This window comes from Phyllobates terribilis, unplaced genomic scaffold (assembly GCF_046119375.1).
Source record: "Phyllobates terribilis strain yellow unplaced genomic scaffold, ASM4611937v1 Scaffold_5600__1_contigs__length_50570, whole genome shotgun sequence".
NCBI lineage: Eukaryota > Metazoa > Chordata > Amphibia > Anura > Dendrobatidae > Phyllobates > Phyllobates terribilis.
The window spans coordinates 7485-30633 of record NW_027368345.1 but is presented as its reverse complement, the minus strand read 5'-3'; the positions used below and the strand labels follow the sequence as shown (position 1 = coordinate 30633).

Below are 23149 nucleotides of genomic sequence, written 5' to 3'. Positions count from 1 at the left end.
GAGGTAAGCGATACATATTTTTTATAATGGATGACTACTCACGCTTTACTTGGACCCTTTTTCTTAGGACTAAGGACGAAGTCTTTGAGGAATTTTCATCTTTAGTTCTACTCCTGGAAAAGCAACTAAGGGTCCCTCTCAGCTCCATTCACTCAGACCATGGGATGGAGTTCGCGAATGGCCAATTATTAACCTTTTGCAGGGAACGAGGGATCAATCATAATTTTTCAGCGCCCAGGACACCACAACCAAGCACGGCCCAAGGAGACCTGCAAAGCACAAAGGCAGGCCCAAGGAGACCTCCCAAAGCCCCAGCTACCTCGAAGAAGACTTCAGCGACCCCTAGCAAGGACGCTCCATCGACTTCAGATCCCTCAACGATCCTTCTACCTACTTCAGCTACCCTTCCTTTGACTTTAGCAACCTCCGCAACGACATCCTCTTCTCATACAGCTCCAACTTCCTTAGATCTCATTCCGGAAGCTATCACTATGAACACGCGCAACTATCAACAAAAGAGCTCCCATAAGCTAGACCAGATTCTCACTCCATTTGTAGACAAGGTCTTCACACGCTCGCAGCTCAACAATCTTGCGACATTCCACTCTTTTGTGTCCCTAATCGAGCCAAAGAACATCCAGAAAGCCCTCTTGGATCCAGACTGGATAGTGGAGATGCAGGAGGAGATCATAGAGTTTGAGCGACATTAGGTCTGGAGGCTAGTTCCCAGGCCTCCCAACAAGTCCATCATAGGCACGTGTTGGGTATTCTGGAACAAGATCAATGATCCAGGGAACATTGTGAGGAACAAAGAAAGACTGGTGGCACAGGGCTATAGCCAACAAGAGGGTATAGACTACGACGAGACCTACGCTCCTGTAGCTCGTTTAGAGTCTATTCGACTGTTGATCGCCTTCACCGCTTTGAAGAACTTCAAGCTATACCAAATGGATGTCAAGATAACTTTTTTCAATGGTAGCTTGAGTGAAGAGGTGTACGTAAAGCAACCACCTGGTTTTGAAGATCAAGCTCACCCAAATCATGTGTTCTATCTTGACAAGGCACTCTATGGTCTGAAGCAAGCGCCCCGAGCATGGTATGATTGTCTGTCTGAGTTCCTGATCAAGCATCACTATAGAAGGGGAGTTGTGGACAAGACACTCTTCATAAGAGAGCTTAAGGGCGACATCATTATCGTGCATGGGTACGTTGATGACATCATCTTTGGGTCCACTAATGAAGAGCTCGTGCGCGACTTCAAAGAAATTATGAGCTCAAGGTTTAATATGAGCCTGATAGGTGAGCTTACCTACTTCCTTGGATTGCAAGTAGTTCAAAAGGAAGATGGCATCCAGATACACCAGTAAAAGTACTTAAAGAAGATTTTGAAGAAGTTCTCCATGGACTCCAACAAACCTTTCCCTACTCCTATCTCCACGACGACCAAGCTTGATGCAAACTTGAATGGAGAAAAGGTAGATGAGACTACCTATAGAGGAATGGTGGGCTCCCTCATGTGCCTTACAACTTCACGCCCAGACATTGTGTTTGCAATGAGCCTCTGCGCTAGAGCTTAAAGCAACCCTTGAGAAAGCCACCTTGTCAACATCAAGAGAATCCTGCGTTACCTAAAGGCTCAGACAATCTTTGTCTGTGGTACCCTAAGGGTGGCTCTATCTCGCTCGTTGGGTACACTGACGCTGATTATGCTGGATACCTTTTTGATCAAAAGAGCACATCAGGCATCGCGCAGTTCTTAGATCCCTCACTTGTATCTTGGGGATCTAGGAAGAAAAAATGCACATCAACCTCTGCTACAGAAGTTGAATACATAGCAATGACCTTATGTGCATCCCAGGTTGTGTGGCTCAAACAACAACTTGTAGATTATGGAGTCAAGATGGGAACAATAGAGATTAGATTCGACAACACCAGCGCCATCAAAGTGTCCGAGAACCATGTACATCACGTGAGAACCAAACACATTGGCGTAGGGCACCATTTTCTAAGGGACCATGTAGAACATCAAGCTAACTTTTTGTAGACGGAGGAACAAGTAGCTGACATATTCACGAAGCCTCTAAACAGGTTGCCTTTCTTACACTTGAGGTTGCTACTAGGAATGCTTCCCATTGACTGAGGTAACCTTGTTAAGCACGATAAGATCCCCTAAGGCCCTAACTTTAACTAAATTATGCACCATTTTATTTATTGGGGAAGTTAGGAATGAGGATTAGTATTTTCTTCTTTGCATTGTCAACGTGCTTTGCTGCTTCCTAACGCTTCACATCTGTTACCATATTTGGTCTTACATTTCTTTCTTCTTATCACAAAATTTAGGTCTTCCTTCAGAAAAGTTATAGAAGTTACTAATCCAGTAAGAAATTATCTACTCAATATTATTACCAGGGCCGGCCCTTAGGGTGTTCCGTTAGGTTCGACGGAATAGGGCCCCCAAATTTTATGGGGTCCAATATTTAAAATATATCAATTTAGAACGGATATATTTATATAAGTATAGAAACAGAGAGTAATTGGCATCGCGGCTCATCTGACACAACATCAAGCATATGTGTGGGACGTCTCTCCTCAGACATGCATCTTATCTTAATTTTTGGGGCCCCTCACTCTAACTCCTTCATGCCCATCTCAATATAGTGCTATACAACTATTTATATTTTTTTAGCTATAATATTTTCATGCTTTTTAAAAAAAATTCACATCTGTTATAAGATATGCACATAATCTCTACTTTTTTTTTGGAGAAAACAATTAAATCCAAAAAAAATTGAGTTGATTTATTAGAAATTTATAATCAACATTTGTTAAAATAATATATCAATATGCATAATCAATAATCTTATTCTTTATTAAAATATTTATGTTAGCAAATCAATATTTTATGTTTATTTATGTTACTCTACCTATTATAATAAATTAAAATATTCTATATACTTTTTAAAACTAAAATTTTATATATTTTATGAAATATATATTTAATATATTTAAATGATTTATAAAATATCTAAAAATTTATTATTTATTATAAATTTTCAGTTAAAAATAAAAATATAGAACATGCCTCCAATTTTCATGGAACGGCCCTGATTATTACAATGCCCATCTTGAATGTGGACTTACATTCATACAGCAACAACTGCAGATTCATATTAATATCAAAAGAACTAAATGATAACACCAGCTTACTGGATTTGCATCCATTTGTAACAACAACAAACTGAGAATTGCAGTTATAATTTGTAACACTTACTTCTAAAGTTCTAAATCAATGATGAAGAAGGAGCAGGATAGATGCGAAAAATGTGAGCAAGAATGAGATTTAAAATAAACAATGGGCCTATTGGGCTATCAGGTGATAATCAAATCATGCTATCTGCCCATTGCAAGCATTAACCCATTAACAATTTCCGACCACGTGGTATTATACAAGGATGTAGATCCTAAAAAAAAGAAGAAGAAGGATATATATTGTTTTTGTTGTAGATAATGGTGAATTATTCACCTTATCTTCTGCACTTCTGTAAAATGGTCCTTACGGTCATTAAGAGATAGTGGCCTTATACGACCCTTGAGATCTTCTCCCGCAAGCCAAATTTTTTGGCTATAAATATCATGTATCATGAACGATGAATAAGAAGAAAGTACGAAGAGTTCTAAATTTCCTTTAAATTCCACAATACGTTATCAGCACGAGAATCTAAAAAAAAAAAATACCAACTGAGTGAAAGAAGATCATCAAGGTATAAGGAAGACTTTGTTTTTCGATTTCTAAGTGGTTAGAAGAATTCATGCCGATTGAAAAGTATGTTCTGTAGTTGCCCAAATTGGGATCTTCTACATCAGAAATTCATAAATATGGTTGAATTTCTTTTACCATTTCATGGCTCAATGATACGAGAACAAACATCATAATTTCCATAAACGGAAAATTTTCAAGTCCTCGTATTTTATTAAATCCAAAAGGATATTACAACAAAATCAAGTTTTACATCCCAAATCCAAACAAAAACTAGTAGCTTTCATATGTTTTAAGCTAAAACCGATTTTACATACCTTCCTCGGATTTTCTTCGAAAACTCTTAGATCCAAGGACTTCTTGAGGTATTCTTCAATAAAAATCCCGCGAGTGTTTGAACATACCCAAAATCATGATTAGTAAAACCACATAGATGAAGATGACGCAAATAAAAATCTTAAGGAAAAAACCGATCGGTGGGATGCATGGTGGTCGGAGGTAGAGTAGAAATCGGAGAAGGAGGAGGAAGAAGAAAGAAGATAAGGATGATGTTTTAATGGATGGTATTTAAAGATGAAAAAAGGTTAAATAGTAAAAGAATTATAAGAGATTTACCTCTAAAACTTGCTAGAAACCCATAATCTTTGATTTCATTTCCATTGAAACTCTTGAAACTTTGTCTTGAATTTCTTTGAAAGATAGCTCCTGTAAAGAAGATGAAGTTGTATTTTTTTATTCATCTTCCATCATTTGAAGTATATATTTACACATAAGAACGAGCTATGCATGCAATACTATTCACAATTCACTATTTACCTATTTCTCTAAGACATAATGTAAAAGTTACGTAAAGATGGAACTTGAACTTGAAATGTCTTGTTTTGATTTTTTTTATTTAATCACGTGCATGTATTTATTTCCATGTCATCTTTATACTTGTAGTCCATTTTTTTATTTTTATTTTAAATGGTACAATACCTAAAATAAATTTCTCATTGTTAATTAATGTTAATGTTAATTTTGTAGTTAATCAATGACAAATCTTGCAAAACGAGAATTCGATATACTCGACTTATCCGGCTAGAGATATCTGAAATGGAGGGTTGATGCAACATCGTACCTCAGAGTCAATGGCCTGTTAGAAACGATCCAAGATGATAATAATACTTCCCAGCAAGATAAGGCTAAGGCGATGATATTCTTTCGCCATCATATCCATGAAAGCCTAAAATCTGAATATTTGCTAGTGGAAGATCCCAAGGAATTATGGGAAAGCTTGGAGAAAAGATATGGCCATCAACAAAAGGTCTTGCTCCCAAAAGCCACATATGACTGGGTGAATTTAAGGTTCCAGGACTTTAAATCAATCAGTGACTATAACTCTGTCCTATTTCGTATTACATCTAAACTGAAGTTATGCGGGCAGAAAGTTTCTGAAGAGAACATGCTGGATATAACCTATTCCAGCATGCATGCCTCAAATATGTTGTTACAACAACAATATAGGGAAAGAAACTTTAAAAAATATTCTGATTTGATATCAGTTTTACTTGTGGCTGAGCAGAACAATGAGCTCCTCATGAAAAATCACAACATGCGGCCCACAGGTACCGCACCGTACCATGAAACAAATGCAACACATGGAGTGTTTCCAGGACCTTGTGTTGCTCAAAATGTTAGAGGCGGGCATCAAGCTTATCACGGACACAATGGTGGTCATGGACGTGGTAGAGGTCGTGGACGTGGTAGAGGTCGTGGTCGAGGTCGTGGGCATGGTAGGGGTACTAGCTGTCAGTGGAAGCGATATGCTCCTGATGCATCATCATCAAAGGGGAATGGTAAGCAAACGGTCCAGAATTGTCCAACGGGACCTCCACAAAAAGCCAAATCCATCTGCTATAGATGTGGTATGACAGGCCGCTGGGCAAGAGTGTGTCGTACTGCCAAGAACTTGGTTGAGTTATACCAGGCTTCTCAAAAAGATAAGGGGAAGAACGTGGAAACTCATTTTGTTGACAACACCTCCCCAATACTCAATCTGGATGTCTCTGACTTCATCATAGATGATGAGTTTGGAATCAATGAGAATAACAACTAAGTACTAGAAGTTGTTTTAATGTAATATTATGTAAAATATCTAAATGTGTTTGTTTTTCCTTATGAAGCATGTATCACTTACCTAGTGCGATGTACTATAACATGTTGTATCATAAATAAACTTGTTGTTTGGTTTATTAACGGTGTTATCTTATTTGTGAAGATATGGATGTGGCTATACATACAACAAGTGGACAAGATCCATGTCTAGTAGACAGTACCACAACACACACCATACTAAAGAGCAAAGAATATTTTACACAATTGACGTTATTGGAAGCAAATGTCAACACAATTTCAGGTGCGACAAAACTTATCGAAGGCTCTGGAAGAGCTTGCCTTTTGCTCCCTAAAGGGACAAAAATCTTGATAAATGATGCACTATATTCGAGTAAATCTCAAAGAAACTTGTTAAGTTTCAAAGATCTACGCCATAATGGGTTTCATATGGAAACTATGAATGAAAATGGCGTAGAGTATTTGTGCATCACAAGATAAATATAAGCAAGAAACACTTACTAGAAAAATTGTCATCCCATTCTAACGGACTATATCAAACATATATTAGTCCAATAGAAGCAAATATAACATTTGGTAAAAGATCAAATGATAAAGATATGTTTACATTATGGCATGACCGATTAGGTCACCCAGGCCATGGGATGATGCACAAAATAATTGAGAGCTCAAACGGACATTCCTTAAAGAATGTAAAAGTCCTTAAAATAAGAGACTTCAACTGTAGAGGTTGTTCACTTGGTAAATTAATTACCCGACCGTCTAAGAACAAGATTGCAAATGAAAATCCAACGTTCTTAGAACGAGTACAAGGTGATATATGTGGACCAATAGTTCCACCATGTGGACCATTTCGATACTTTATGGTATTAATCGACGCATCAACAAGGTGGTCACATGTGAGTCTCTTATCAACAAGAAATACAGCTTTTGCTAAACTCTTGGCTCAAATTATAAGATTACGAGCCCAATTCCCAGACTATACGATCAAAAGAATTAGACTCGATATGCTGGTGAGTTTACATCTCAGGCATTCAATGATTATTGTATGTCAATTGGGATTGTTGTAGAACATCCAGTAGCACATGTTCATACGCAAAATGGTCTTGTTGAATCTCTAATTAAGAGACTACAACTAATAGCTAGAACATTATTAATGAAATCCAAGCTACCCTCGTCTGCTTGGGGACATGCAATATTACATGCAACAAATTTGGTTAGACTAAGACCAACTGCATATCATAAGCATTCCCCATTCCAATTGGTAATTGGTAAAGAACCAGGCATATCACACTTAAGGGTGTTTGGATGTGCAGTTTATGTTCCTATTGCTCCACTACCACGCACAAAAATGGGTCCTCAAAGGAGATTGAGAAATTACGTTGGTTACGAATCTCAATCTATAATTAAGTATCTCGAACCAACAACAGGTGACCTATTTACCGCGAGATTTGATGATTGTCATTTTAATGAAAATGAATTTCCAAATCTTGGTGGAGAAAAGAACAAAGAAATCACATGGAATGCTCCATTGTTATCTCATCTTGATCCAAGAACAAAGATATGTGAACAAGAAGTAGATAAAATCATACACTTACAAAGTGTAGCAAATCAATTGCCTGACTCATTTGTAGACACAAAGAAGGTGACAAAGTCACATGTTCCAGCTATAAATGTCCCTTAAAGAATAGAAATCCTACAAGACAAATTAATAAGCTACCTTTAAATGAGCTTACAATACGCCAAAAACTTGGTAGGCCACTTGGCTCTAAAGATCTTAAACCACGAAAGAATAAGACGGCAAAGCAATATAGAATGTCCTACACCGATAGCAAATTCAGGGGGAGAACATGATGAAAATGAGGATAACAAAGATGACTCAGAGAACCCTGAAAATATCCCAGAAGAGGATAGAAATGTTGACAATTATGAAACAGATGTCAACTATGTATCTACTAGAACACAATGGAATAGAAAAGATATTGTGCAAATGAAATATTTGCATACTATGTTGCCAGCCAAATAGTGGCAGATGATGATGATATTGAGCCACAAAGTATTGATGAATGTCGACATAGAAATGACTGGTTGAAATGGAAAGAGGCGATACAAGCTGAACTAAAATCGCTTGAGAAACGTGAAGTTTTTGGTCCTATAAGACCTATCCCTGTAGGAACAAAACCAATAGGCTATAAATGGGTATTTGTACGAAAGAGAAATGAGATTGTGAGATACAAAGCAAAGTTTGTAGCTCAAGGATTCTCTCAAATACCGGGGATAGATTATGAACAAACTTATTCCCCTGTAGTCGATGCAACTACATTAAGATTTCTCATTAGCCTAGCTGTGACAAAGGGACTACAGATGCGACTTATGGATGTTGTAACTGCATACTTATATGGATCACTTGATAGTGATATCTATATGAAAGTTCCCGAAGGACTAAAAATGCCAGAAACATATAAAGCAATGCCTCAAGAAATGCTTTCCATAAAGTTACAACGATCATTATATGGCCTAAAGCAATCTGGAAGAATGTGGTACAACCGACTTAGTGAATACCTCATTAGAGAGGGTTACAAGAATGACGCTATTTGTCCATGTGTTTTTATCAAGCAATCCAAGTCTGGATTTGCTATAATCGTAGTATATGTCGATGATTTAAACATTATCGGTACATCCGATGAACTTGAAAATACTGCAAGATATTTAACCAAGGAATTTGAAATGAAAGATTTGGGAAGAACCAAATTTTGTCTTGGTTTACAAATTGAGCATTTGAAGGATGGAATGTTCATCCATCAAACAAATTATACCGAGAAGGTATTGAAAAGATTCAATATGGACAAAGCACACCCGTTAAGTTCGCCCATGGTCATTCGTTCATTAAGTACACAAGATGACGAATTCTGACCCCGAGAAGGGGATGAAGAGGTACTTGGTCCAGAAGTACCATATCTAAGTGCTATTGGTGCATTAATGTACCTTGCAAATAATACTAGACCAGATATTGCTTTTTATGTAAGCCTATTATCAAGATATAGTTCACTACCAACAAGGCGACACTGGAATGGGATTAAACATGTATTTCGGTACTTACGTGGTAGTACAGATCTTGGTTTATTTTATCATAAAAATGCAAATGCTACTCTTGTTGGATATGCAGATGCAGGATATCTATCAGACCCACATAAAGAAAAATCTCAAAACGGTTATGTCTTCACCCATGGAGATACAACCATTTCATGGAAATCAACAAAGCAAACACTGACGGCGACATCGTCAAATCATGCCGAATTGATCGCTCTATATGAAGCAGGAAGAGAATGTGTTTGGTTGAGATCAATGATTGAATATATCCAAAAGGAATGTAAGTTGAAGACAATCACTGATAATCCAACCAAGATATATGAAGACAATTCTGCATGCATCGCACAAGTGAAGGAGGGCTATATCAAAGGTGATCGAACAAAGCACATTTCGCCAAAGCTCTTCTCAACACATGATCTCGAGAAAGAAGGGAAGATTGATGTCCAACAAATCCGATCTTGTGACAATCCAGCTGATTTATTCACGAAGTCTCTATGTCCTAAGAAACTAGAAGAACTTGTGCACAAGATTGGGATGCGAAGATTTCAAGAGATACGCACACTAAGCTGAGAGGGAGAATTGTACGCACTGCACTCTTTTTCCCTTCGATCAGGTTTTTATCCCACTGAGTTTTTCCTGACAAGGTTTTTAATGAGGCAGAATTATGAAGCGTGCAATGCAAGTTGAACCCAAATATGTAAAGTGTTCCTATGTCCTTGATAAAAGGTGAATATTCAAGGGGGAGTGTTGTAGATAATGGTGAATTATTCACCTTATCTTCTGCACTTCTGTAAAACGGCCCTTACGACCTTTAAGAGACAGTAGCCTTATACGGTCCTTGGGATCTTCTCCCGCAAGCCAAATTTTTTGACTATAAATATTATGTATCATAAATGATGAATAAGAAGAAAGTACGAAGAGTTCTAAATTTTCTTTAAATTTCACAATAGTTTTCATTTTTTCAGAACGTATATTGTTTTTCCTTTTGACCTACTAATTTATTGAATATTGTTAAGTTAAGAGGCAAGGTAAAGGTTGACCATTAGAGGTGAGTAGGTTATATGCGGTGGCAGAGTAACAATTTTTACTCGATTCACGTGGATTGGAGAAAGATGCGGCATTTGACATGCATACTGCATACCCCATCCATAATAGGCTTACTAGTGAAGTGTTCATGTGTACCCCCCTACTAAGAGATTAAGAACGCATATTGGGCTTATTGAGCTATCAGGTGAGAGTCAAATCGCACCCAATACTCTATTAACCATCACCCGCCCACGTAGAAAGATCCGGTTTTCGGGGGAAAAAAAACTATTGTTTTTGCGTTATTTAATAACACTCATCAACATTTTTAATAGTATTTGAAACCACCAGTAGTAATAATAATGAAATAACCGTGAAGCTTATGGTAACAGCTAATCAACATTAGAGGTAAGTAGGTGATATGCGGTGGCAGATTGACAAATATACACGATTCACGTGAACTGAAGGAAATTGCTTTCGGTGTTTTTAAACTTGTTAATTACCTTTTCAATATTTTTCTTTTGCTAAATAATTTTATTAAAATGTTATTAGAAATATAAAAACAATGTCTAAAAAATAAGATAGTTTTAATGTACTAATTATACAAAAATAAAATATTTAAACAAATTAGCAAAATAACATTTATTATATCTAATAAGATTATTAAAAAAATTGTATGTAGAAGAACTAACTAGGTTTGAATTAAACGAACCTGGTTGAATGTCAATATTCAGTACTACTACTAGTCTAGTACTACAACAACTCCACACCATTTGACATCCCACTTCATTCTCATTCTCGTTGGGGCCAATCTAGAATTTCATCTCCGGTCAAATTACTCCATCTCAGTCCACAAAATGACTTACATATCTACAAAAGTTGGATTAGTAGAGGAAAGAAACTTGAGCCTAACTAATTAATACTTTTAAAAGTCAATGAATATTAAGTAGGGCTCGTGATCGCCAGCTGATCAAACTTGAAAACCGTATCGAAATAGAATACATGACTTTGGGTACGAATACACAAAAGTTAGGCCCGGAAAATTCAAGTGTAAATCTTACATCTTGAATGTGGAGTGGAGTGTTTTGCTTAATCATACCGTTCATTCAATTTGGAATATGTCAATAATGAGGTAAGCACGCTGCTTGACTTAACCAAAGGGTAATCCATACACGTACACTCCCACAGTTTTACTTGAAACTTTCATAAACAAATCTAAATTACATTTATTATATATGATCATTCTTTATATATCCACCTCCATTCCATTCCTTTCCACCACTCCTAATCTAACGTCTCCTCCTTCTCAATTCAAACTCCAGTTCATCCTCCATGGGCGGTTGTGCTTCAACCCACCACCAGCAACACCCCACATCTCTCCCCGCAAAGCACCAGAACAGATCTCAACAACTCCGCCTTCTTCTCTCTCCCTCCAAGAAATCCAATGTCCGGCCTCCGCCACCGTCACCCCCGCGCCGCCCCGAGGTTGTTAGGGTCATCTGCGAGGACGGGAGGGTGGAGGAGTTCGATCCGCCGGTGACTGCGGCGACGGCGGTCGGAGGGAAGGGCGGCGGCTCCTATCTCTGCAGCTGGGAGTCGATGTACGTGGACGCCTGCGCGCCGGAGGTGGCGCCGGAGGAGGGCCTGAAACCAGGACAGGTCTACTTTGTCATGGCTAAATCTAAGGCCAATGAACCTTTGTCTCTCCATGAGATGTGTGGCCTTGCTATTAAGGCCAGCTCTGGCCTCTCTCTTCAAGATTTTCACTCCTCATTTCGGCGCTGAATTGTATTGTATCAGATCAGATCAGATCCATCCAGATTGTATTCGACGTAGTAGTATGTATGAACTTTAGTAAATTGGCCGCTTATTCTTTTCATTTGTTAAGACTGTAAATATACTATAGTTTAAGCAATGAGATTCTCTTCAGTAATTGATAGATCTTTTAGCTAGGTAGGGCAATTGCGAGTTTAGATCTGGATCTACATATTCATTATTCAGTCATTGACTCCTTTGCGCTGATCAATTGCGCAAATATAAATTTGAAAATGACAGATTGCAGATGACCGTAGACTGGAATTTTCTTGGCATGTGGTAGACCTATCTCGTACATGGATCACAGCTAATTGTGAAAAACCAGATCATGTTCCATTCATTTTATCAGTCGAATAATGTACAAATTCTAAATTTCTAATAGATAAAGATGCATGGGCATTGTTTGTTTGATCTTCGCTTGTGAGTTGTGGCCACGTCTCCGTGTTGCTTCATATAATATGGCTTTTTCGCACGAAACAAAATTTATTTGTTCTTCCTCCAAGTCTTTATTTTAGTTTCATGGCTACTGTGTGCGATAACTAAGTTTATCATTTTTAATCATTATTCCTAATTTATGTGCTAAGTGCATAAGTTAAGATAGTAAGTTTTGATTATAGATAACAATTAAGAATTGGAAAAGGGTTAATTGAGATGTAATTTTATAACAATCATTTAAATTTGTCATTGTTGATTGACTGGCATTGTCCGGCTCTTTACGGCATTGACCAGCTTTAACCGGATTGACAATTGACTATTGAATGTGCATTAATGATAGAAATCATGCATTAATGCACGAACGTAGAGAAACCATGCATTTTATCACAAAACTCGTGCGCTTTATGATAAGCTTATGCACTTTTTAAAAAAAATCATGTGCTTTATTATAAAACTCATGCACTTTGCAACAAAATTCATCCACTTTTAAGTTTTAACCATAACTCATACACTTTATACTAAAACTCCTGCACTTTTTAATAAAAAGAATCATGCATTTTTCTGCAAAACATTAAAACTCATACACTTTAATGTAAAACTCATGCACATTTTAGTAAAATTCATGCACTTTTAAACAAAATTCACGCACTTTGCACTAAGACTCATGCACTTTCAACAAAACCCATACACTTTACTGTAAAATCCATGCACTTTTCAGCAAAACTCATGCAATTAACATTAATAAGCATGCACTTTACACTAAAACTCCTCCATATTTTAACAAAACTCATTCAGTGTATGGTAAAAGTCACACATTTGATTGTAAAATCCATCTAATGTTAAGCAAAACTCGCGCATTTTCAACAAAACTCTTGCATTTTATAGTAAAACTCATACATTTTTCAACGAAATTCATGCAATAATGCCCAAAAACCATACAATAATGCCAACACACCAACCATGTACTAAAGTAAAGAAAACATGCACTAAATTTAATGCACATAAACCATGCACCCAAAAAATGTACTAATGCTAAACACACCAACCATGCACTAAATCAAAGAAATCATGCACTAAAACTAACACATCAACTATTGACCGGTTGTGACCGACGTGTCGTTGACCGGAGCTGACTGACGTTGACCATTAATCGTTAATGAATGTTGACCACATGTTCAATTTGTAATTTAAATTATTTTAATATAAATTAACGAAATCCAAACTTTGCATAAAGTTGGTTGGGAGTCTAGCAACCAACTGCGCACCTACACCCTTATTCACAACAAAGCCCAATCTATGAAAAATAAAAGAACGCACATTAGCACTAACAATGTTGCTTTGAGCGACCCGAGTGACCCTAGTAAGAAAATCAATAACATCACTTTCTAATTCTCCAAAAGTAGAGAAAGCAAATTCGATAAACCTATAACCATTTTCCATGCACTTATCCTCATACTTCTTCTTTTTCCTAGCGACGGCAGCAGAGACAACAACCCCAGGAACAAAAGTGGGAACCCCTATACCCGTGAAGGGGAAAACGCCAGTAACATCCAAACAGACGTCCTTCCTATTGTCCCAACAATGGACAAGTAGATCAACAGGACAAAGCTCCCTTCCATTCTTAGATAAGAACCCCATAGACAATTCTTTCTGTAAAAAGACACCAACCTGAGAGCAAATGTCCCCTAAAATATCTCAGACCAAGTTATGCCGAAACTTGAGCCCAACATCATTACCGCAGTGCACCGCATGATCACCAAACCGATCCATGACACAAGAAGAGCAACAAGGACATGTAAAACCATAAGGGAATATAGGAATCACAAGACGATACTGAAGAACACACCTGGACTGTCTTGGGTGCATCGTTTGGCCAAGTCCGGGAATGGGAATAGTCCTAAAAAAATCCAAGGAATGGACTGACCGATTGCTAAGGAGGACAGCTTTCTCACGAGCGCTAGGGTTGAAACACGTCACCAACTTCTTCTCTACCATATCGAAGTACACTGTAGCCAGTTGTTTCATAAACGGGGGGGGGGGGGGGGGGGCTGATACATCACAGCAGAGAACAAGATGATCAAAATCACACACATCCCTAAAGCTGCTCAAGGCTAACTCACACGCCGGTCCAGGATCAATAACACCACAATGACGAAGCAAACGGTTCTGGAGGTCAAGAGACTGAAGGCGTGAGACGAGAAATGCATAATGGGACGAATCATAAGCAGTATAGACACCAAACCTAGCACATCTCCATTGCCAATCACCAAACCCTCCGACACCTGCTGCAATAATTTCTTAAAGAACCTTCCTCAAATCAAGATCAAATGTGCGATGAGCAGAGCCAAACATTGTTATTATTTCTTATTTAAGTGTTCATGAAAGATCTCTAAAATTTTATCATTTTGTTGTAACGGATTAATAGCTTTTTTATGATTTAGTTTCTTGTTTAAGTATGCTTATTATATGATTTTATGTTAGGAAAACGTTTTTTAATATTGAATTTCGGAATCTTATGTATATACTACGTGGATAGAAAATGTTTCAGAATATACAAAATTTTACGAGTCAATCATGTCATGATGACGTGGAATGATCCTAAATCCTAATCCTAATACTCTTTGAGAGCTGATCTAATTGTTTCACGTGCATTTGCAAGTCAGATCCGGGTTTAATGGCTGGGCCAGATAAGCAATAAATAAAGAGCCCATTCAATAGTAACGTTCTGAGAAGTCCTGATTTTGAGCCCTTATTACATTTACGCCTTATAACAAGGGTCAATAACACATCACATGCATGAAACATGATATTAAGTAGCCGTGTTAAAACCTCCAATTTGTCTAACCCGACCAACCTTATCTGATATCGTAGCCTTGAATATATCGAACTTTTATGTATTTCACATATGTATTCTTAAATATTATTTTTTGTTAATCAATCATGTAAGATTAAATACTTCAGTGTCAATAATTTTATCAGATTTTCTTATGATATAGAGTAAGGGACTAATAATAAAAAATTAGTTATAGATAATAATTAGTTGTATTTTGCTCGTGTTTCGCAAGGTCTTTGTCACAAAATATATTTTAGGTATTTTTTTATTATATTTATCATAAATAATGATAATGTTTTTTGCTTTTTGTAATTTTTATTGATTATGTTATTTTAATATGTAAATATGACTCTATATTACAAATTTGAATTTTTATGAGCATCTGAGTTGAACACTTAACATAGTATTATATAATGAAATGAAAACATAATAAATGCTATTCATTCTATTTTATTATTTTTATTGATCAACAAATCAATAAGTTAGAATTACTAAATATGCACAAAATAGATAATATAATAAATTAATTCTCAATTTTATTAGGTTATAATTATGATAGATAAGCTTCAAACACAATAGATAAATAAAAAACTCAATTCTTTATAATATGTAATTTAATATAAGGATGTCAACTATGAAGCATGTATTGTATAATAATCTTTAATATATAATTTCAAATTATTTATGAAGAATGTGATACTTAGCAATCCAACATATATACATTAACTGAATAGTAATAATATATCAAATAAAAACTAAATAATGATTATATTGGAGTCCCTTTTATTTTTAATCAAGTGTACATCCTTACTATGTAAAAGATATGAGATAATACTCAATCAGTCCAAACAACCCTAAAATTAACCTGTAGTCAAGGAAAGTAAGATGAATCTGCAAACCTGATGCTTATATATATTATTTTTATGAGATCAATTATGTAACAAATTACAAAAATACAACTAATGAATTTATGGATGAATAAACACATAATAAAGTATCATTTTATTATTCAGTAGCATTGATGTATTGATAAATAATTACGTAAATATAGCTATCTTTCTATTAGTTAGGTTTGATTTAGCCTTATCTCTTAGAGATATTTCAGGCCGTTAGAATGATTCTTTTTGATTTAGTTCTATTTTTTCTCTATATTATATAATCATCAGAATCAATATCAAGGGCCACGTCATGTCTCGCTGTTACAAGTTCAAACAAAAATACCCTTCAGTTCCGCTACCAACTTTCAACAAGACGGCAACGCCAACTACTCAACTGCAAGCTCATACAGTGTCAACCAGTTCGTCTTCACACCCCTTCCTCGTTGACAGCGGTGCTACTCATCATGTGACTCATGATCTTAACAACCTTGCCTTGCACCACTCCTACGATGGTCCAGACTTGCTGTATATTGGTAACGGTTCAAGTTTAAATATTTCACATTTCGGAACACTTAAATTTAATGTTATTTCAATTGTCCAATGCTTTATATGTTTCATCCATGAAAAAAAATATCATGTCATTTTCTCAACATAATGCTCAAACACTGTTGTTATTTTCTTACCAACTTGCTTCTATGTAAAGGACCTTCAGACTTGGAAAACAAAGGTTAAGGGGCCTTGTGTCCAAGGCGTCTATCATTGGCGCAACCCTCTACCATCAGTAAACAACATCAGACTCAACTCTCCTGCAATGTGGCATCACAAGCTCGGTCATCCCTCTTTGTCCATTTCCAAGCTTCTTCAACAACAACATTCATTAGACATTTGTCCTTTTCATCAATTTGATTGTCAATCTTGCCAAATAAACAAGAGTCATAAACTCCCTTTTCATGAATCAACTCTTGCATTGTCTTGTCCTTTTGAAATAATTTATTCGGATGTATGGACATCACCTACTTATTCCAATGATGACAGGAAATATTTTTGCTTGTTTGTTGATCACTTCACCAGGTACATTTGGTTATATCCTCTCAAATGAAAGTTTGATGTTATTACCCTTTTTCCCAAATACAAAACCCTCGTAGAGAATTATTTTTCCACAAAAATAAAAACCCTATACACAAACAATGGAGGTGAATACATCGGTCTTAAACCTTTTCTTTCTCTCCATGAAATTAGCCACAAAACAACTCCACCTCATACTCTGGAATGAAATGGAAGAGCCAAGCGTCGTAATCGCCATATTGTAGAAACGAGACTCTCTTTTACTCACCCACTCACAAATACCCACTACCTACTGGCCTTTCACCATGAGTACCGCTGCTTATCTCATCAACCGCATGCCAACTCCCGTTCTCCATTCAGAATCACCCTACTCCAAGTTGTTAAATATTACACCTGGTTATCTTAAACTTAAATGTTTCAGATGTTTGTGCTTTCCTTTAATTAAGCCCTATGCTGCTAACATACTTGCCCAAGTCTCTACCATGTGTCTTTGTAGGTTATGTTGTGGAGCAAAATGCGCACTTATGCCTTGAACCGCAGTCAGGACAGGTTTATACATCGCATCATGCAAGATTTAACGAGGTAGTATTTCTGTTAAAAGATTTGCAGTTATTAACAAGTTAAGAGAAGGAAACAAATTCAGAGACTTGTGATTTAATTATCCCCATTCTTCAGCATCATTCTGGGCCTGCTCCAACAATCACTATCCGGCCCAATCCAAATACACCTGATACTAGTTCCATTGATGGGACTTGTACCTCGGCCCAAACAACATCAAATACATCCACCTAGTTAACAACAAGCGTTGTGTCTTAGGATGTTGCTCCTCCTATTGAACAGTCTCCCACATTTAACCAAGACCAGCCCAATATTCACTCACCCAATAGATACGCCCAACGCTAGTATACACCCATGATCCCAAATCCCACAAGAGTTGTTACCAGATCCAAAAACAACATCAAAAAACCTGTTCATAAGCTAAATCTTCACATCTCCTCTGTCCGTTCTGATGAACAGACCACTGTCAATCAAGCGCTTTGTGACCCTGTATGGAGAGATGCTATGCAAATTGAATACGAGGCGCTTCGTCGTAATCAAACCTGGGAGCTAGTCTGTCCATCTTCTACACAGAATCTTGTCGGTTGTCGATGGGTATTTAGAATAAACCACAACCTTGATGGAAGTATCGAGCGCCATAATCCAAGACTTGTTGCAAAGAGATACAATCAAAGGCCAGGATGTGATTATTCCGAGACTTACAACCCCGTTGTCAAACCACTCACGGTGAGAATCATTCTTGCTCTCGCGGCCAAACAAGGTTGGGGTCTATGACAACCCAACATCAATAATGCTTTCCTTCAGGACACCTTTCAAGAGGTCATTTTTATGGAGCAACCGCCGGGCTTCGTCGACAAAACATATCCGAATCATGTTTGTCAGTTAAAGAAGGCGGTGTACGAGGTTAAACAAGCTCCCCGAGCCTGGTGTACAGAACTCCGTACTTAACTACTCTCCCTCGGTTTTGTTAATTCAACGACAAATTCCTCCTTATTCATCTTAAAGCAACGTTCAACTATCCTATACTTTCTTGTTTATGCTGACGACGTCATACTTACCGGAAACTCAGCTGAAACTGTGTCTAGGCTTTTGGATTTACTATCTCACAAATTCTCATTGAAACATTTGGGTGCAGTAAAATACTTCCTAGGAATCGAAGTTGTTCCATAGAGTGGTGGATTGTTTCTCTCGCAAAGAAAATATGTGTGTGATTTCCTGCGCAAGGCTGGCTTAATTGATGTCGAGCCAACTCCAACTCCGATGTGCGCAATGACACCGCTGGTTCATATTGTGGGTAACCCAATGTCGACGCCATCTAACTACAAGGCACTCATTGGAAGCTTACAATACCTCAACCTCACTCGTCCAAATGTCTCGTACACCGCCAACAAGCTATCCCATTTTATGCAATAACTTATTACTGAGCACTGGACAACGCTGAAATGCTTGCTGCGCAACATAGCAGGGACGACTGACAGAGGTATCCACATTGCTTCCAATTCACCGCTGACCTTTCATGCTTATTCGGATGCTGATTTGACCGGGGATAAAGACGACTACATATTGACAACGGGCTATCTCCTCTACCTTGGTTCTACACCCATATCTTGGAGATCGAGAAAGCAAAAATCAGCAGCAAGGTCATCAACCAAGGCAGAATGCAAAGTTTTGTCCGGCACTGCTTTGGAGCTACTATAGGTCACGTCAATAATACAGGAATTGGGCCACACACCACCATGTCAACCAGTGATCTACTGCAACAACCTAGGTGCAACAACCTTGAGTGCCAATTCCGTATTTTATTTGAGAATGAAACATATAGCGTTGACCTATCACTTTGTCCGTGAATAGGTTTAACATGGTTCCTTCAGAGTTTCATTTGTCTCCACTGATGATCATCTCGCAGACATTCTCACTAAACCGTTGCTCCTCCCAAGGTTCAACTACTTAGTTTCCAAGTCATGTATTTTGAATCGATCGCACAACTCGGGAGAATATTGATAAATTATTATGTAATTATAGCTGTATCATCTTCCTATGAATTAGGTTTGATTTAGCATCATCACTTAGAGATATTCTAGGTAATTAGAATGATTCTCTCGTATCTCTTAGAGACATTTTAGGTAGTTAGAATGATTCTTTCTGATTTAGTTCTATCTCTTCTCCATATTACGCAATCCTCATAAATAGAATCAATTATCATTTAATCAATAATTCTTATATGATGATCATAAAAACCTAAATACTCTAACTTTTATGCAGAGTTGTTCCTCCTCTTATTGAAAAGTAACTAGAATCATAACAAAACAATTCTAATCATATCTACCTTAGCCAACCATGAAAGTGTCAATGAATTAGTCTAATAGAAGAAATAAGCAAGGAATATGCAGTATATGGTGATTGCAAAGCACAACCAAATATTATCCTAGTCCACATTTCAAATCACTAAACAATAGGCTAGCACAACCATATACTAATGTAACACCTCGTATTTCATGGTTCAAGTGAGAACAAAAAACTATAGAGTTAAGCATGCTGGGGGGGGGCAATAGTCTTGGGATGGGTGATTGGCGATAATTTGTACATCATAAAGAGTGGAAATGAGCATCAACTACAGGCGTAAAAGGCCACAAAAAGGAGCATATTATCGTAATCCCGACCTCGTAGAGAAAAGTGACTAAGTATGAGGATTACGTGCACAAGGAAGAAAATGCAGAAGGCAAGGAGCAAGTGCGCGCCAAGAAGAGAAGGGGCAACTTTAGCCTGGGCGTGACTGCATCACACATCACGCACCCACGCCACTGGAGGATGATGCTACCGCGTCGACAGAAGTGCGCCCGCGTCTTCAGCCACTCCAGCGCCGCGAGAAGCCCTACTTCCGGAGCTTTAGTTGGGCTTTTTACCTAGTTTTCATATGTATTTTGGGCTGGGCTTTCACACACTTTATTTCTAAGGTTTCATTTAGGTTTAGCATTCTCATTTCTTATAAATAGGGAGAGTTTTGCCTCCTCCCTAATCATCACAATTTCCAATACACATTTCATATTACGTTATTAGCAATGAGCTAGGAGTAGTCTCCTAAGACTTTGTATGGTTGGTTCGAGCCACTAGGCTGATTCAATGTGAGGTTTCTATCCTTGGTTCTTATATAATTATGTCTCTATTGCTTTAATCTCTTGCACGTATTTTTATCTGTTGAATTGAATCTACTTTCTAGTTTGATCACCTAGACTTTTTAGTTCGATTAAATATAGCTAGGACCTGGTTTATCCTAGTTGGAGACCTTTCCTACTTAGTGGCACAAATCTCTACTTGGACTAGTTGGACTTTTAGGGTTTGGTGATTAATGAGGTGTATGCGCCAAGAGAAATACACTTTTCTATCCATTCTTTTACTTAATGCTACCTAGGATATAGCCTTGATAGTTTAAATGCTAGATTGGTAGGTATGGCGCTATTAAGGCTAGTTGACTTAAGTAGCGGTATTAGAACAAGGATTAGGGCAATTTAGAGGACATATAGACATTATGAATAGAGATAGAACCCGAATTAAGGAACCTATGACCATTGAATCATGCTAGTAGGCTAGACCAACCATATAAAGTGTTTATCCCATTTAATTAAAACAAATAATTCACTTTTCCAAAATCCCCCATTACTTACTTTTTCTTAGTTAGTGTTTCTAATATCATAAGAATTCATTACCTTCGGTTCCTTGTGGGATTCGACCCCTACTTTCCACTCTACTTTAGTAGAGGAGTTAGAAGGGATTATTTTTACCAAACCGCCTAATGACACACGTCTGTCAAATTGGCACCGTTATCGGGGAACCAATTTGTCTTTTCTTACGATATTAGCTTGATTAACCGCGGGTCTGACTAGTGCATGGTCAACACCCGCACTACTAATCTTTCCCTTGCTGAGATTATTCCAAAGATCGAACGTATTGCTAGAAGGAGACTGAGAGAGAGAACCGTTGAAACGATGGAAGATCAAGACAATCCAATCAACAATCAAGTTCCATTGCAAATGCCGGAACAACTGCAAGCTAACAAGTGCTAATGAATCAATTTCTTGAGGTCTATGTGCGTCAGAATAACTTCGCCGAAAACAAGATGCTGCGAGAGCGTACTACTCCCAACTTGACGCAGCAGCCTCAAGAGGTGATTCTACCACCACTTACGCAGGGAGTGACCTTTGAACTTATGTCCGGAGTGATCAACTTACTCCCCACCTTCCATGGGATGCCTGGAGAAGACCCCATTATGCATCTAAATCAATTCCACGACATTTGTATGACGATGAAGCCAGGCAATGTGTCAGAGGAGCAAATCAAAATGAGCGCATTCAGCTTTACCTTGAAGGACACAACTGGAGCATGGTATTACCACCTCCCTACGGGCACAATAGATAGCTGGGAGAAGTTGCACTGAGAGTTTCTAAATCGCTACTTTCCGGTGAAGAAAGTAAACACGCTAAAGAGAGAGAGATCGCACATGTTGAACAAAAGGAGGGAGAGTCGTTATACTACTATCTAGAGAGATTCAAAGGGATGTGCACTAGTTTCCCTTTCCACGGATTTGAGCAGCATGACTTGGTGTTGTTTCTTACTCAAGGGTTGCTATCTAATGAAAGAAGGATTGTAGACGCAACATGTGGAGAAAGTGTTCTTAATATGACTCCAGAGGACGTGATGGATAAGTTGCACGATATGGCCGAAAGCACAAGAAGCTTAAGAAGGAAGTACACTACAAGGGATGTAAACACCACTAACTCGAGCGTAGAAGAATCAAACTTGGCAGGAGAGTTACCCAAGATCAAGAAAATGCTCACAAAGTTGCTGCCCAATAGCGAGCAACGCATAACACGTCTTTGCAACATTTATGCAAGTACGAGCCACCATTCGGAGGCATGTACCAATATTCGGGAAGATACAATAGCGGAAGTGAACGCGATGGAAGGATACGAACCTCCTCGTCCATGGGAGAATCGACAACAGAATTTCCAACCACGTTATAGAGATCAACAAGACCAATAGAGGTGGATGCCTCGTGGGCAGCAGAAGTAGAATCAAGGAGCTCCTGCTATGGAGATGATCAAAGACTTGGCAAAGACTGTCGCCACTCTTGCATCGACTACATAAAACAACGACTCAAGGCTAAAAAATTTAGAAGTTCAAATGGGGCAGATTGCGCAGACCGTCTCCATGTTAGTGCAAAACACCTCCAATTTGCTACCAGCTCGGACGGTGGTGAATCCGAACCAGAACATAGCAAGTACGAGTCAGAATCTGAAGAATGTCTGCGCAATGGCGTTAAGAAGAGGTAAAACTCCGAAAAAAGCAAGTCAAGAAGAAGAATCACTACAAGAACCGGAATAGGCATGTCCAAGCATGGAAATGCGCGACCGCGTGCCCCTTACAGAAGCCGACCCGCGCCCGCGCACCCCCTTTTGGAGGACCGTGTGACCACGCCACCCTGGCACACGACCGCATGTTGACGGAACCACTTTCCAAAAGTTTGACGTGACCACGCCCTGCCGAGCGCAACCGCGCCCTAACTACAGAGACATAGACGCCACC

At 38.1% G+C, this 23149-nt stretch overlaps 1 pseudogene; it reads left to right on the top strand.

Moving 5' to 3' along the window:
- The first annotated feature begins 4790 nt into the window (after positions 1-4790).
- Positions 4791-5855, top strand: LOC141250389 (uncharacterized; annotated as a pseudogene).
- The last annotated feature ends 17294 nt before the right edge of the window (positions 5856-23149 follow it).